The sequence below is a fragment of the Syngnathus scovelli genome, chromosome 19, assembly GCF_024217435.2.
Source record: "Syngnathus scovelli strain Florida chromosome 19, RoL_Ssco_1.2, whole genome shotgun sequence".
Taxonomy (NCBI): Eukaryota; Metazoa; Chordata; class Actinopteri; order Syngnathiformes; family Syngnathidae; genus Syngnathus; species Syngnathus scovelli.
The window spans coordinates 7334662-7348011 of NC_090865.1; the positions used below are offsets into that span (position 1 = coordinate 7334662).

The 13350-nt window shown below is 42.3% G+C and overlaps 1 protein-coding gene and 1 long non-coding RNA gene across 2 annotated transcripts in view; one reads left to right on the top strand and one right to left on the bottom strand.

The window, feature by feature from the left end:
- Window positions 1–6108: 6108 nt before the first annotated feature.
- On the bottom strand, window positions 6109–9576 carry LOC125987491 (uncharacterized). The gene is made up of 2 exons (XR_007488022.2): window positions 9054–9576; window positions 6109–8872 (listed from the first exon to the last, which is right to left on the bottom strand). It is a non-coding gene; the product is annotated as an uncharacterized lncRNA (long non-coding RNA).
- Window positions 9577–11548: 1972 nt separating this feature from the next.
- Window positions 11549–13350, top strand: part of LOC125987377 (uncharacterized) — an 11537-nt gene continuing 9735 nt past the window's right edge. The window contains exon 1 of the mRNA XM_049751704.2: window positions 11549–11658. The gene's annotated coding sequence lies outside the window, so the exon portion shown is untranslated. The remainder of the gene's footprint in view (window positions 11659–13350) is intronic.

Below are 13350 nucleotides of genomic sequence, written 5' to 3' on the forward strand. Positions count from 1 at the left end.
ATTTGCTCACTCCAACTTATTTTGCAAGAACCACACGGGAGACAAGTAAGTCCTTTTGGACACCTGCAGGTGGAGAGTCCATTCGTCGCTGTGCGTGCAGCGATGATCGAAATGGAGGTCTGACTCAGGCCTCGTGCAGGAGCATTTTTATTGAGAGAAACAGAGTGGGGGTTGAGAGTGGGGGTCAGAGTAGACAAATGGCCGAAGCCCCTGGCTGATCAAAGCACAGCAGGGGGTCCTTCACGATGTAGTGTGAACAAAACAACTTTGATTGCTTCCTCTGCAGCTAGTCAATCAGTTCAAAAGATCTTAGCACTTTGTTCTACTACTTTTGTTAAGACAGGACAGGCGAGTTTAATTATTACAGGTTACATTCCAACATAATCATAGGATCAAGATAACCTGGAAAACCCTAACACAAACAATTTTTTATACGGGGTTAAACCCACAGTACTTGTAATATTTATGTACAGTTTGACCAGGTCTAAACATTTTGCCACTGTTAAGGCATTCAGTGTTTTTGTTTTTGTTTTTGTTTTTGTTGAAACAAGCTCTACAAAAAAAAAAAAATTGTTTTGTTTTGAAAATGTTTTGAATATGAATCAAATCCATATGTTGTATAAAGCTGACTGACCTGCCCCACTATCCCTCCTCTTGAGCCATGTGACACGCACCATGGCTCAATATTGCTGCCCATTTGCATAGGTTCTTTGGTAGGATAGGTCTGTATTCTGGTCATTTTAGATGCCATTCTCTAATCTTGCCCCTCTTTTCGTCCATAATTGAATTTCACTCTATGGACTTTGTCGCTGCACATCTTTAAAAATGTTTCAGTGATTTAATCTGCTTCTTGTGTGTATAAATTTTGAAGTGTCTTTTGCGCTGCAGCTTTGTGGTTCTGTCTGCAAGCTTGTTACCTCATGGGGAGCGACTCAGCTAGCAAATGATAAGACATTTTCCCTTTCTTGTAGTTTCTTTACTTACTTTTTAATGGTTTTCTCATTGTTTACAAGAATCTTAGAAATTTGAATACAAATCAAAATGTATGTTTTATTTTACTCAATTGTATGATTTAGAGAATCCATATGTAGTAAAGTGTTGTATTACTACATATGATTTCATCATCATTTAATTTGACTTTCTTTCCAAAACGCTTCTTAATTTCTCAGTTCACACATCTTCTACATGTGTTACTGGTTGTCCAGTTTTTTCTCTAGTTAATTATCAATCCAAAAGCTATGTTTTCTTTTTAGCATTCAACCTGCTCAAAATCACTCTTTCATCAAAGTCGCTCTACTAATTTTCTATAGTAGTCGCCAACGACTTCAACTATTCAACCTTTCATTCAGGCAGTTATTCAACAATGCTCATCATATGCATCTCACACAGTCACCAAAAAGGAGACTTCCTATCACATTTGTCCCAATTCATCCAAGCTCACCACACAACATTCATATATCATTTTCAACTCAAGTTTCCTGGTAGAACAATCCACCAATTCAAAAAAAACTTAACTAAAACAAACAACTGGCAAATTAGTCTGAATTTTTTCTTTGTTTTTAAATTTGAAGAACTCAATCTCTCAGATTTAGCTTGCATTTAGAATTTTGTATAATCTTATAACACAACCAATCAATTATTCCTATTAAATGTAGCATTGCAAAATCTTAAATTCACAATTTAGCTTCTTCCAATTCCTGAAAGCATGTTCTGTCGTTTTTTTTTTTCTTCTTCGAATTTCTCATGTGGGCTCGACACTTAACATGCACTAGTGGATTAGTTTCTGCTCGCAAACAGATTTCTCTATTTTTCTTTCATTTTTATCTGTCAAAATTGTTTCTGTTCTGCGGTGTAAATTGAATAGACAACAGTCTAGCAAATTTCTTTATACTAAAAGTTTAGCCAATCTTCATCATTTTAACACATACGCACACACATGCACAGCTCTCGCGTGCAGAAGGTAGGTCCCAGCACCAATGATTCGTCACAGGCTGGCCATTTCCTGTGGTCGATCATGAGCTGGTCCCTCCCATGCACACGAGGACAGCACATTCTAATTTTATTTATTTATCTTCTTGAAGCAAGTTGTATTCCTTTACCACCTGATTTGCATATTTTAACTTTAGTGTAACACAATTTGATCTCTAGTCATTTGTAATTGGGCATACAAACAGCATTGTCATACTTCTTGTATGGACAGGAGCTCTAACAATCTAAAAAGATTTTTGATAACCTGACAATGACATGTTTTGCTGTCATATGGGAGAGGTTTCAGATCTTTTAAATTTCGATGCATGATTTGCATAGGACCGGAAACTCCTCTTGCCCCTTGCTTGAGCCGCGGCTTGAGCTGCGGCCTTGCACCTGCTCACAGGGGCCTTATTGTCTCCTGGTCTGACAAACACTTGTGACCTCATCAGTTTTCATCTTTCTAGCTTTTGTCTCTTGAATTCGTTCTCATCTCTTTGTGAAGATTTCAACCACACTCTAGCACTTCTACCACTTCTTCCACATTTCAAATTTCCTTGTACTCCATACATTTTCTTCCACTTCAGCATGTATTGCATACAATTAAGAAATCTATTCGCCATGAACCTCTCATCTCAAAGAAGAGCAGAGCAAGAGATTTACCGTTCTTATTTCCCATCTTAATTTTAGTAGTTTAAGGTTTTACAATTTTTTTTCAAATTCTTTTTTTCTTTGAGGATCCTCAATGCAGGTTTAAATTGACCTTTCAACAAATTACTAGCCTGTATTATTGCCGTGGATGAATGCTAGAACTGCTTTTTAGTCAATTTATCCTACCAGTCACACACTCAATTACACAAACTCCAGCGCTTTTTTTTTTCAGGCCTATCCAGGGATGGGTGTAAAACCCTCCCAAACAGCTTTGGAAAAACGGACAAAAGAAAAAATCTACGCCCTCCTTCAATTAAAAAAAAGAAGCTCTGTTTTTCTTAGCCCGTTTCTTCCACTGGGACTTGAACCCAAGCTGTTCTTTGGCCGGAAAAACATACAAAGAAAAATCTATGCCCTTCCTTGATTAACAAAAAAGAAGCTCTGTGTTTCTTAGCACGTTCCTTCCACTTGGACTCTAACCCAAGCCAGATCCCTCAGCTCGGAAGAACAGACAAAGAAGAGTCTACGCACCTCTTCGATGAACAAAAAAGAAGCTCTGCTTTTCTTAGCCTGTTCATTCCACTGGGACTTGAACCCAAGCTGGCTCTCGTGCACCTCTACGTTTTACGCGTTTCAGAACAACACAATCACACAACTTCAGGCCTTTAACTTACTTGTCCCCTGGTTTGTTGCACTGCCGGGTCCCGTCAATCCACCTCTGTCAGACGAAGGCAGACCTAAGATGCTGGCCCGGCGAAGAATTCTCTTCCCAGGTCTTTCTTTACCAGGTCCTCCTAATGGACTCTGGCTTGTCGACAATGCAGCACGTCCTTCTTCATCAGACAGATAGCGGGTATGAGGGATCCCGGGTTTCGGCACCAAAATGTTAGAGATTTGCTTACTCCAACTTATTTTGCAAGAACCACAGGGAGACAAGCAAGACACCTGCAGGTGGAGAGTTCACCCGTTGAAGGAATGAAGTCTAAACTCTCCCTCCTGCAAGAGCATATTTATTAAGAAAAACAGAGTGGGAGTAAGAGTGGACTGGATAGAGAAAGCCCTTGTTCTCTAGCCAAAACATATCAGGGGGTGTTTTACGACCTTGTGTAGGATGGGACAAGCTAGGTTATTTATTACCGGTTGCATTCCATCATAATCATACGATAAGGATAATCTGAAAAACCCTGACATCTAGTAATCCCTCGTTTATCACGGATAATTGGTTCCAAGACCACGCGCGATATGTGAAAATCCGCGAAGTAGTCACCCTTTTTTTTTTAACATACATTGTTTGTCTATCAATAAGTCTATATTAAAACATATAAGGGCATGTTATCATTAGAACATTAAATAATAGTTTCAAATATGCAAATACTATATTAATACGTAGTATAAATGACATACAGAAGATACCGTATTTGCCGGTGTATTGGTCGACCTTTTTCGATCCAAAATCGACCGAAAAAAATCGACCTCGACTTATACACCGAGTCATAAAATTTAACTTCGTATTCATCGCTTCAAATGTGATGGTAACCAAGGCCGTTTCTCATGCATCTCATTGTGCGTTGCACTTAGAAAATTTGAACCGGGCGGCGTGCGCGAGTGCGCGGCCCGCTGGAAGTCGAATGAGGCGCCGCGATCTCCTCCGCGGTGCTTATAATCAGCCGATCCGCTCGGCGGGGGCTATTTTCGGCCACTTGGCGCGTGCGCACGGCCTCTGGGATGTGCCGGGCGGGTGCGCGAGCTCGCCGGCCGCTGGAAGTCGAATGAGGCGCCGCGATCTCCTCCGCGGTGCTTATAAACAGCCGATCCGCTCGGCGGGGACTATTTTCGGCCACTTGGCGCGTGCGCATGGCCTCTCGGATGTGCCGGGCGGGTGCGCGAGCTCGCCAGCCGCTGGAAGTCGAATGAGGCTCAGCGATCTCCTCCGGGGTGCTTATAAACAGCCGATCCGCTCGGCGGGGGCTATTTTCGGCCACTTGGCGCGTGCGCACGGCCTCCCAGATGTGCCGGGCGGGTGCGCGAGCTCACCGGCTGCTGGAAGTCGAATGAGGCGCCGCGATCTCCTCCGCGGTGCTTATAAATAGCCGATCCGCTCGGCGGGGGCTATTTTCGGCCACTTGGCGCGTGCGCACGGCCTCCCGGATGTGCCGGGCGGGTGCGCGAGCTCGCCGGCCGCTGGAAGTCGAATGAGGCGCCGCGATCTCCTCCGCGGTGCTTATAAAGTGCCGATCCGCTCGGCTTGGAGCTATTTCCGGCCTCCCGTTGGTGCCGGGCGGCGTGCGCGAGCTCGCCGGCCGCGATCTCCTCCGCGGTGCTTATAAACAGCCGCATGCGCACGGCCTCCCGGAATTTGAACACATTTCGTCAATGAATTTCGCATATTGAATTTTGAAGTTTAATATAATGCAACAATTGAGCTCGACTTATACAAAGGATATATCATAAAATCGTAAATTTCCGTCGAATTTTAGGGGGTCGACTTATACACCGAGTCGACCTGTACACCGGCAAATACGGTAAGTATAAATAATATGAATATAAATACAGTAGAGCCTCGGTTTTCGAACACAATCCGTTCCAGAAGGCTGTTCGAGAAGTGAACCGTTCTAATTCCGAATAATATTTCCCCATTACAAACAATGGAAAAAAAATCACTCCGTTCCAAGCCTTTTTAAAGCATTTTTTTCATTTGCGCATTTTTGTCCAATTGCGGAACTGCAGAGCACCGCCGCCCACCGCGTCGCCCACCGTGTCACGAACGGATGGGGCATGGAGCAGGACGACCAAGTGCAGCTTGGACCAGGGTTTATTGAAGCAACTCAAAAGGCAAACTGACATGACTTAACAAACAATAACTTGACTGACTGACCGGGACGTGAAACAAGAAGACAGCAGGACATGACGGCATCAAGACAGGCCGACAACACCGAACGACAGCAACCAATGATCCGACAGGGAGAGAGGGGCAGACAGGACTTTTATACACGACAGGTAACGAGAGGCAGGTGGGAACAATCATGGGCACACAGGAGGGGAGGGGCGAGCACACAGACAGAAACCAAGACAACAGACACATAGTGGAGCAGTTGGGGACGAGACCTGACACACCGCGCAACTGCACCACGCTGGTCGCATTATTGTGACAGAGCCGTCGCTGAAATTTAGAAAATAATTTTAAAGTCCTGATGTACTTTCCAAAATTTAAGTGGACATCAGTCCGCAGGGAGCTTAATTTTGTCCGATCGCGCAACTGCAGCGCACCGCCGAATGCGCAACCGTTGCGCACCGCCAACCGCGCAACTGCACCGCGCTGGTCGCATTATTGTGACAGAGCGGTCGATAAAATTTAGAAAATATTTTTAAAGTCTTAATGTACTTTCCAAAATTTAAGTGGACCTCAGTGCACAGGGAGCTTAATTTGATTTCTTCAGATTTAGGAAAATGCTAAGACACTGAAGCAGAAATTAGGCTTACACAGGTTGGTTGAGTTCAATCACAATTCTTGTTAAGAAAGCTCTGTTTTCAGGAAAGTATAATACAGCGCTGGGCCCTTCGTGCGACCATGCTCAAGAGCAGAAATTCTCCATTCAGAAAGGCAACGTTCAAGGTTCTTTGGTCAGCTTATATTCAGTTGCACATTGTGGGCCGAGTTTGATGGTTGATGAGTCTTTGGGGTGGGGCAACTTGGCAGCGGAGTTTGATTCCATGGGAGTGGGTGCTGGTTCGGTGAGAACTGGTTCCGTGGGATTGGGTGCTGATTATGGGCGATTCGATGTGTGTGGGGGCTGTTGTTTTCCATCCCATCTTTCGGCCTGGGCGATCACCTTGGCTGTTTTCCTCCTGGCGTTCTCCCTCTGGCACCTCTGCTGGTTTTATCTCCAAATGACCTTCCTGTAAACATTCTCCTCCATTCTTGCACATACACTGTCGCACCTCATCCATTCATCATTCTTTCAATTTTGTCATTTTGTACGGAATTAAGTGAGTTTTTGGCTGTGACATCATCAATTTATTGATGTTCCCTGACTGCAAAGTTTGTACTCACCACTTACCATGTTTTTGTTTGTTTGTTCTTTTGATACTCCATTTACTTACTTACGTCATCATATTCTTAGTTTAATCATGCTTTCAACCATATCTTTTCTTTGTTAGGCAAAATATTTCCCTCTGTCCAGAACGTTCAGTAGTAATCGAAAACTGGCGTCTAGCATTACTCAAAACACAAGATACAATCAAGTACTGAACATTTTTAGACGACTTTCGCAGTGTCCATGATTTAGAAAATCATCAGGCATGCATTAAACAGTTCCTTAAGGGTCATTAAGCTATTCAGGCAATATATCAAAAAACATTTGTTATTTCAAAGTGCTCATAAATATATATCAGAGCATAAAGTTATAAAAACCTTTCTCATTACCACTTATCAAAAATGTCTAGTTATGTCTTCTTTATTGATTTGGTGTGTAGGTATAATTATATGCCTAAACTGTTTCTTTTATTGATTTAATATGTGAATATACTTGTCTGCTTATGTACTTTATTCAATGAGGTTTGAGCATATCTGTTTTTGTAGCTAGGCAGGACTTTTTGTATTTCGACCCCATTCCTTCACAATATAAGATTTTTTTAATAACAAGGTACAAGTGTACATACTTTAAATATGTTTTACAACCCTTTTATTATTATAAAAACTTTTTTTATAAAAAGGGACAAGTGTACATGCTGCAATTGTGTGGACACTCCCTGCCTTCTGCTGGCGTGTGGGAAACTTTCATGCCATAATTCCTCAATTTAGAAGGTTTATTTTGAATTTCAAATTTTTGGGGGGGAGGGGCAAAACAAATCCGCGATGTACTGAAGCCGCGATAATCGAACCGCCATGTAGCAAGGGGTTACTGTATAGTTATTAGTTCATGAATAGTTTCAGCACCCTAGCCTACTGTATCAGATCCCAATATGGGAAATTACAGTGCAGCAGAACTGCTATAGTGACAACATAGAGTATGAAGAATAAACGATACATTCAAAATACCAATATAAAATGTAATATGTGATGGCATGGGGCAAGAAAGATCATAGCCTGCGAGGACATCGTTGTAGAAATTTTTAGAGAGGGGACACGGGCATTAAATGATTTTGCTGTTGTTGTGAATATTCATTTTTGATTCTAAGGCTCATTTATCTATGACATCTCTTCATCTATCTGCCCTAGTGTGGTTAAAGAAATTTAATAGAAAATGCAAAAGGAAAACTTAAACTCATCCCTGGCCGGCTGGCCGCCCGCCTGCTCCCCTGCCCAGGTACCGTGTCTACTAAGCTACCCATTCACAATGATTGGATAATGTCTAATGAAATGTATTGAACTTGAAAACTACTTGTCTGCTTCATATATCACCACATTAATATGGTTTATAAGCTTATTTTGTAGGTGAAATGCAATTCTAAATAACATCACCCCCTTACCAAAAAGAAAAAGTGTTTAATGCAAACAACTAACTGTTTAACCCTTGTGTGTTTGCATTAAATGTATTTTCAATAGAAATAGACAAACATTAAATATTATTGATTTCTCTACTTGATTGTAAATATATTCGTTTGCAATAAAGTTAAATAAATAAATAAATAAATAAATAAATAAATAAATAAATAAATAAATAAATAAGTTGGCGCAATGTCTTTGGTGGAAAATGGGCGGGATCACTTCTGTTTGGTTGGACTGTTGCTGGAACAGCTCCACCCAGTGCTTCTGCAGCGAGCAGCCTCTCCCAATATGGAGAGAAATTTGCGTCTAAATTATTCACAAATTTTCCCATGCTTTTTCTTTGGTGTGTGTGTGTGTGTGTGTGTGTGTGTGTGTGTGTGTGTGTGTGTGTGTGTGTGTGTGTGTGTGTGTGTGTGTGTGTGTGTGTGTGTGTGTGTGTGTGTGTGTGTGAGAGAGAGAGAGTATTTATCATTGGTAAATATTTATTTCTGCTTGTGGTTTGTCGAATATGATCAGCGTAGGGTGAGTGCAACGTTTACACGTCTCTGTCAAACGTACAACGCAAGTTTAAAAAAAATCAATTGTCCAACTGTTTTCGACATAAACATCCCGCCGTTTTCAAGCGGCATACGCGCACACGCACGCACGCGGAATCTCAGTTCATCTCGCGGTGAGAGACAATCCTTCTTCCATCCACAGGAAGGCAGTGTTGCCTTCTCAATCTAACGGGCGAGCTGTCACGCTTCTCGTTGAAAAATTGGCAACCTGCAGTGACGTGCGGTGAGGTTTGGGGTTAGTGAGGCACAAACGATCTGTATGACGCTACGGCACTGACTCACAAGTCAGATTTACAAGCATACATGGTTGTTATCCCATTCTTGATTAAATTTAATAACATTTTAAACACACCACTGTACATTTAAACACACCACTGCAGTATTCTTACCTTTACTTGTACATTAAGTCTTTTTTAGAGTACCACTCCTTTTGAAACGAATGTGTTGTAGTCCGTCCCGGGAGGAACATAGTTTGAATTAAACCTCGCAAATCTGGCGTTGGTCTTCCCTTACTTATGATTTCTTGCTTTGACTGACAGTCAAGTTTTGAAAAATTTCTTATCTTCGAGATTATATCCTCCATTTTAAGGGAAAATAAAGCCAAATAGCAACGCGTTAGCACCGAATGTTGTTGGTTGTTTTTCTTTTCTTTTTTTTTCTTCTTAATTTACTCTCGCATTTACTCGTGTCGTGGCTCACTATCGCCCCATTTTTGAGGCAAAAGTATTGGCTGCCTCAAGGCACGCGCCTTTTCCCGCTTGCAAGCACGCGCCGTTTGCACGCGCTCGCTACAGTGTGTGTGTGAGTGGTGCACACGCTCACGCACGCCCTGAGAGGCACTACCTGTCACTGCCTCAGCCTCCATGATTCTCGTCTCCCGTTGTTATTTGAACAAGAAATACAGCTATTTTGACTATGAAAATGATCCAAATGTATAGGAAACACACCAAAATTGCATTAAAAGCATAGACCACAGGACAGCTATTATATTATGTTTTATTATAGTATTCATTTTTGAACAACATATGGTGACAGCTGAGGAAACCATGTTGAACCCTTTACCGCCCCTGGTGGCAAGGTGAGGTACTGCCTCACCTGCCTCATATGAGTGCACGTGCCTGGCAGCCTGCCACAGAAAACACTCTATTATTTGTTTCTTAGACATAAGTCGGGGTACAAGTTCAGACTGCATTGGGTACTGGAATTATTTGACCTCTCTTGTGTGCCCAATCTTGGGTGTGGATACCAATTGATACCCAGGAATCAATAATCTATCTATCTATCTATCTATCTATCTATCTATCTATCTATCTATCTATCTATCTATCTATCTATCTATCTATCTATCTATCTATCTATCTATCTATCTATCTATCTATCTATCTATCTATCTATCTATCTATTGAAAAGGGAGCAACAGCAATGTCTAAATATTCTATATTAATTCTATATTAATTTATACAAACATAGTTGCTCCATCAGAGCACAGACACGGCACACACAACTTAGTAACTTTTCCATTACACATGAGGCAGAGCTCATTAACGTCATGACACATTGATACAAAACATTCAGTAGATAACAAGACGTTCTTATGAGGATATGTTTTTCCTTCTTTTCCCCTCCCTTTTCTTCCCTTCCGTATTCCTGCTTGTGGAGAGTATAAAACCTTCTGATCTGGAGTCTGACCTGGTTGTTCTCATCTGCTGAAGTGCACTTGTACTGACTGCCGTGAAGCAACCCAAGATCTTGCAAATAAAGAACCAACTATTACTTCACATCTTTGTGTATTTTGCTCAACGACAGACATCTTGAACAAAACGCAACACTATCTATCTATCTATCTATCTATCTATCTATCTATCTATCTATCTATCTATCTATCTATCTATCTATCTATCTATCTATCTATCTATCTATCTATCTATCTATCTATCTATCTATCTATCTATCTATCTATCTATCTCTCTCTCTCTCTCTCTCTCTCTCTCTCTCTCTCTCTCTCTCTCTCTCTCTCTCTCTCTCTCTCTCTCTCTCTCTCTCTCTCTCTCTCTCTCTCTCTCTATCTATTGAAGTGGGTGAAAAAGCAATGTGTACATAATTTATTAAGTTAGACAAACTCATACTTTTTCATGTTCATATGTGTGCAAATCTTATTATCTTATATAAACATAACTGCTCAATCAGAACACGGATACAGCACCCAGAACCTCCCAATACACATAGGTACCGAATGGTCAGGCCTTTTCCGGACAGTATAAAACCTTCTGACCTGGAGATGGGGGCTGTTGTTTCATCTGCTGCCGTGCCTCGTGTACTGGCTGCCATTAAACAACCCAAGATCTTGCCAATAAAGGACCAATTGTTACTCCACATCTTTGTTTTCCTTGCTCAACAATGGGCATCTCAAACAACATGCTATCTGTCTATGTATTGTAATTTCTTCTTGGAATTCTTTTGTCGTTTGGTATATAAAAAAGTGGTAAAAGAAAGACTGTGTAAACAGTTGCCCACTATATTTGTTTCACTGGTAGCTGCCGATCATAGTGTACACATTGACTGGCGAATGCAGAAACAAAGGCCGCTGAGCTACTCGCACCTTACAAGCTAACTCGCGAGGCAAAAGTTTTAAATATGACCACCCCATACATGAACGTTGGGAACATGTTCTTTTTCATGGCGATGGATTGCTGTCGGGCCACAGCCACCCCTCGTTGGCACACTCAATCATGGGGAAGTTTTCTGAAATGTGGCTTGGCAAGCTCAATCCTTTGATTAGTCATGTTGTCGAGCATTTGTTAATTGCCTAATGAAACACCTCAAAGACCTGCTATTTGTCAGCCGCACCCTTAATAAAGACTGAAAAGAGGTTTTGACGTGAGCCGCAATTAAAAATGATTACAAAGCAATTAGTGGCAACACAAAACCAGGTAGACTCCAAGCTCGCAACACAGTGAGTGGAGCTTAGACGCGCAACGGCCAAGCTCCAACGTGGTGAGTACTTTCATCTATTTTTTAAACTTTTTTCAATGTGCATTGCCAGGTGCTCACAATTTCTATTATTAGAAGGAGAGTGGGGCGGCTCGGTGGCGCACTGGGTAGCACGTCCGCCTCACAGTCAGGAGGGTGCGGGTTCGATTCCACCTCCGGCCCTCCCTGTGTGGAGTTTGCATGTTCTCCCCGGGCCCGCGTGGGTTTTCTCCGGGCGCTCCGGTTTCCTCCCACATTCCAAAAACATGCCTGGTAGGCCGATTGAAGACTCCAAATTGTCCCTAGGTGTGAGTGTGAGTGCGAATGGTTGTCTGTCTCTGTGTGCCCTGCGATTGGCTGGCAACCGGTTCAGGGTGTCCCCCGCCTACTGCCCGATGACGGCTGGGATAGGCTCCAGCACGCCCGCGACCCCCGTGGGGACTAAGCGGTTCAGAAAATGGATGGATGGATGGATAGAAGGAGAGTGTATTTCTTTTAAAATATTTTTTATATGATTTTGCTTGAAGACTTTATGCAAGCCCTTTGTCAAAAAGAACCCATTCCACAATTAAAAGCGGCACACAATTATTACAAAATGCACAAGTGTACCCAATTCACAGCTACTCACTTTTGGCCTTTGATAGTGCTCTGATTCTCTATCAAAGGCCAAAAGTCAAAAAAGAAATAGAAAAGGGCCAACTTTGTATCGAGTCGAGCTCCGGAGGCTATTTGTAGCTCCGGGGCTGTTTTGTTCACAATTGGTCCAACTAAGCCATTTAAAAAAAAAAAAAAAATCACAAAAGAAACAAATTGTTATAAATTGTTATGATGAATGATTTTGCTTGCCCCTGTGCAAGGTTTCATGAGTTTTTGTGCACGTTTAGACACTCAAACTTGTGTTTTTGTTTTCTTGGGAAGCTCTGCTTTGCCATGGGAACAGCGTTTTGTGAAAACTCACCAACTTTGTGATTTAGGATCACATAGGCTCCCCCGAGCAAATACGAAGTAGATCCGATGGACGCATCCATCCATCTTCTTCCGCTTATCAGGAGTCGGATCGTGGGGGCAGCGGCTTAAGGAGGGACTCCCAGACATACCCTCTCCCCAGCCACTTTGTCCAGCTCATCCCGGGGTATCCCAAGGCGTTCCCAGGCAGGGCCGGACTGGGAGATTTTTTCAGGATATGAGTCAGTTATGTAACCAGGCCACCCTGGCCTTGCCCACACTTGCATGTTCATACCCTCACTTAAATGCATGGGCACAAGCGAAACGCATTTGTGCGCACATACATGCGCACACACAATTGTATGTTTTTGGCTGATTCAAAACAAATATGCACTCCAATATAAGCATAATAGTGACAACAACACTCACCCTGGATATTTTTAGTCTTGGACAGTTCCAAGACTCAGCAGTGGAGGACTTCACCCACCAAATATTCGGAAGCAAAATATGGTAATGGCTTTCTTTGGGTTTTGTTGTAAGTGGTACCGGAAAAACAAATCAAAATCTTTGGAATGAGGGCGATAATAATCAAAAGGTCTCTCTGAGTCTGACTGTTGGCCTTTCCCTTAAACTGCTCCCTGGACTTGTCTTGCCAGTATCTGCTGGGAGTATCAGAACAACCAGCATAATAATTACCGTATTTGCCGGTGTATTGGTCGACCTTTTTCGATCCAAAATCGACCGAAAAAAATCGACCTCGACTTATACACC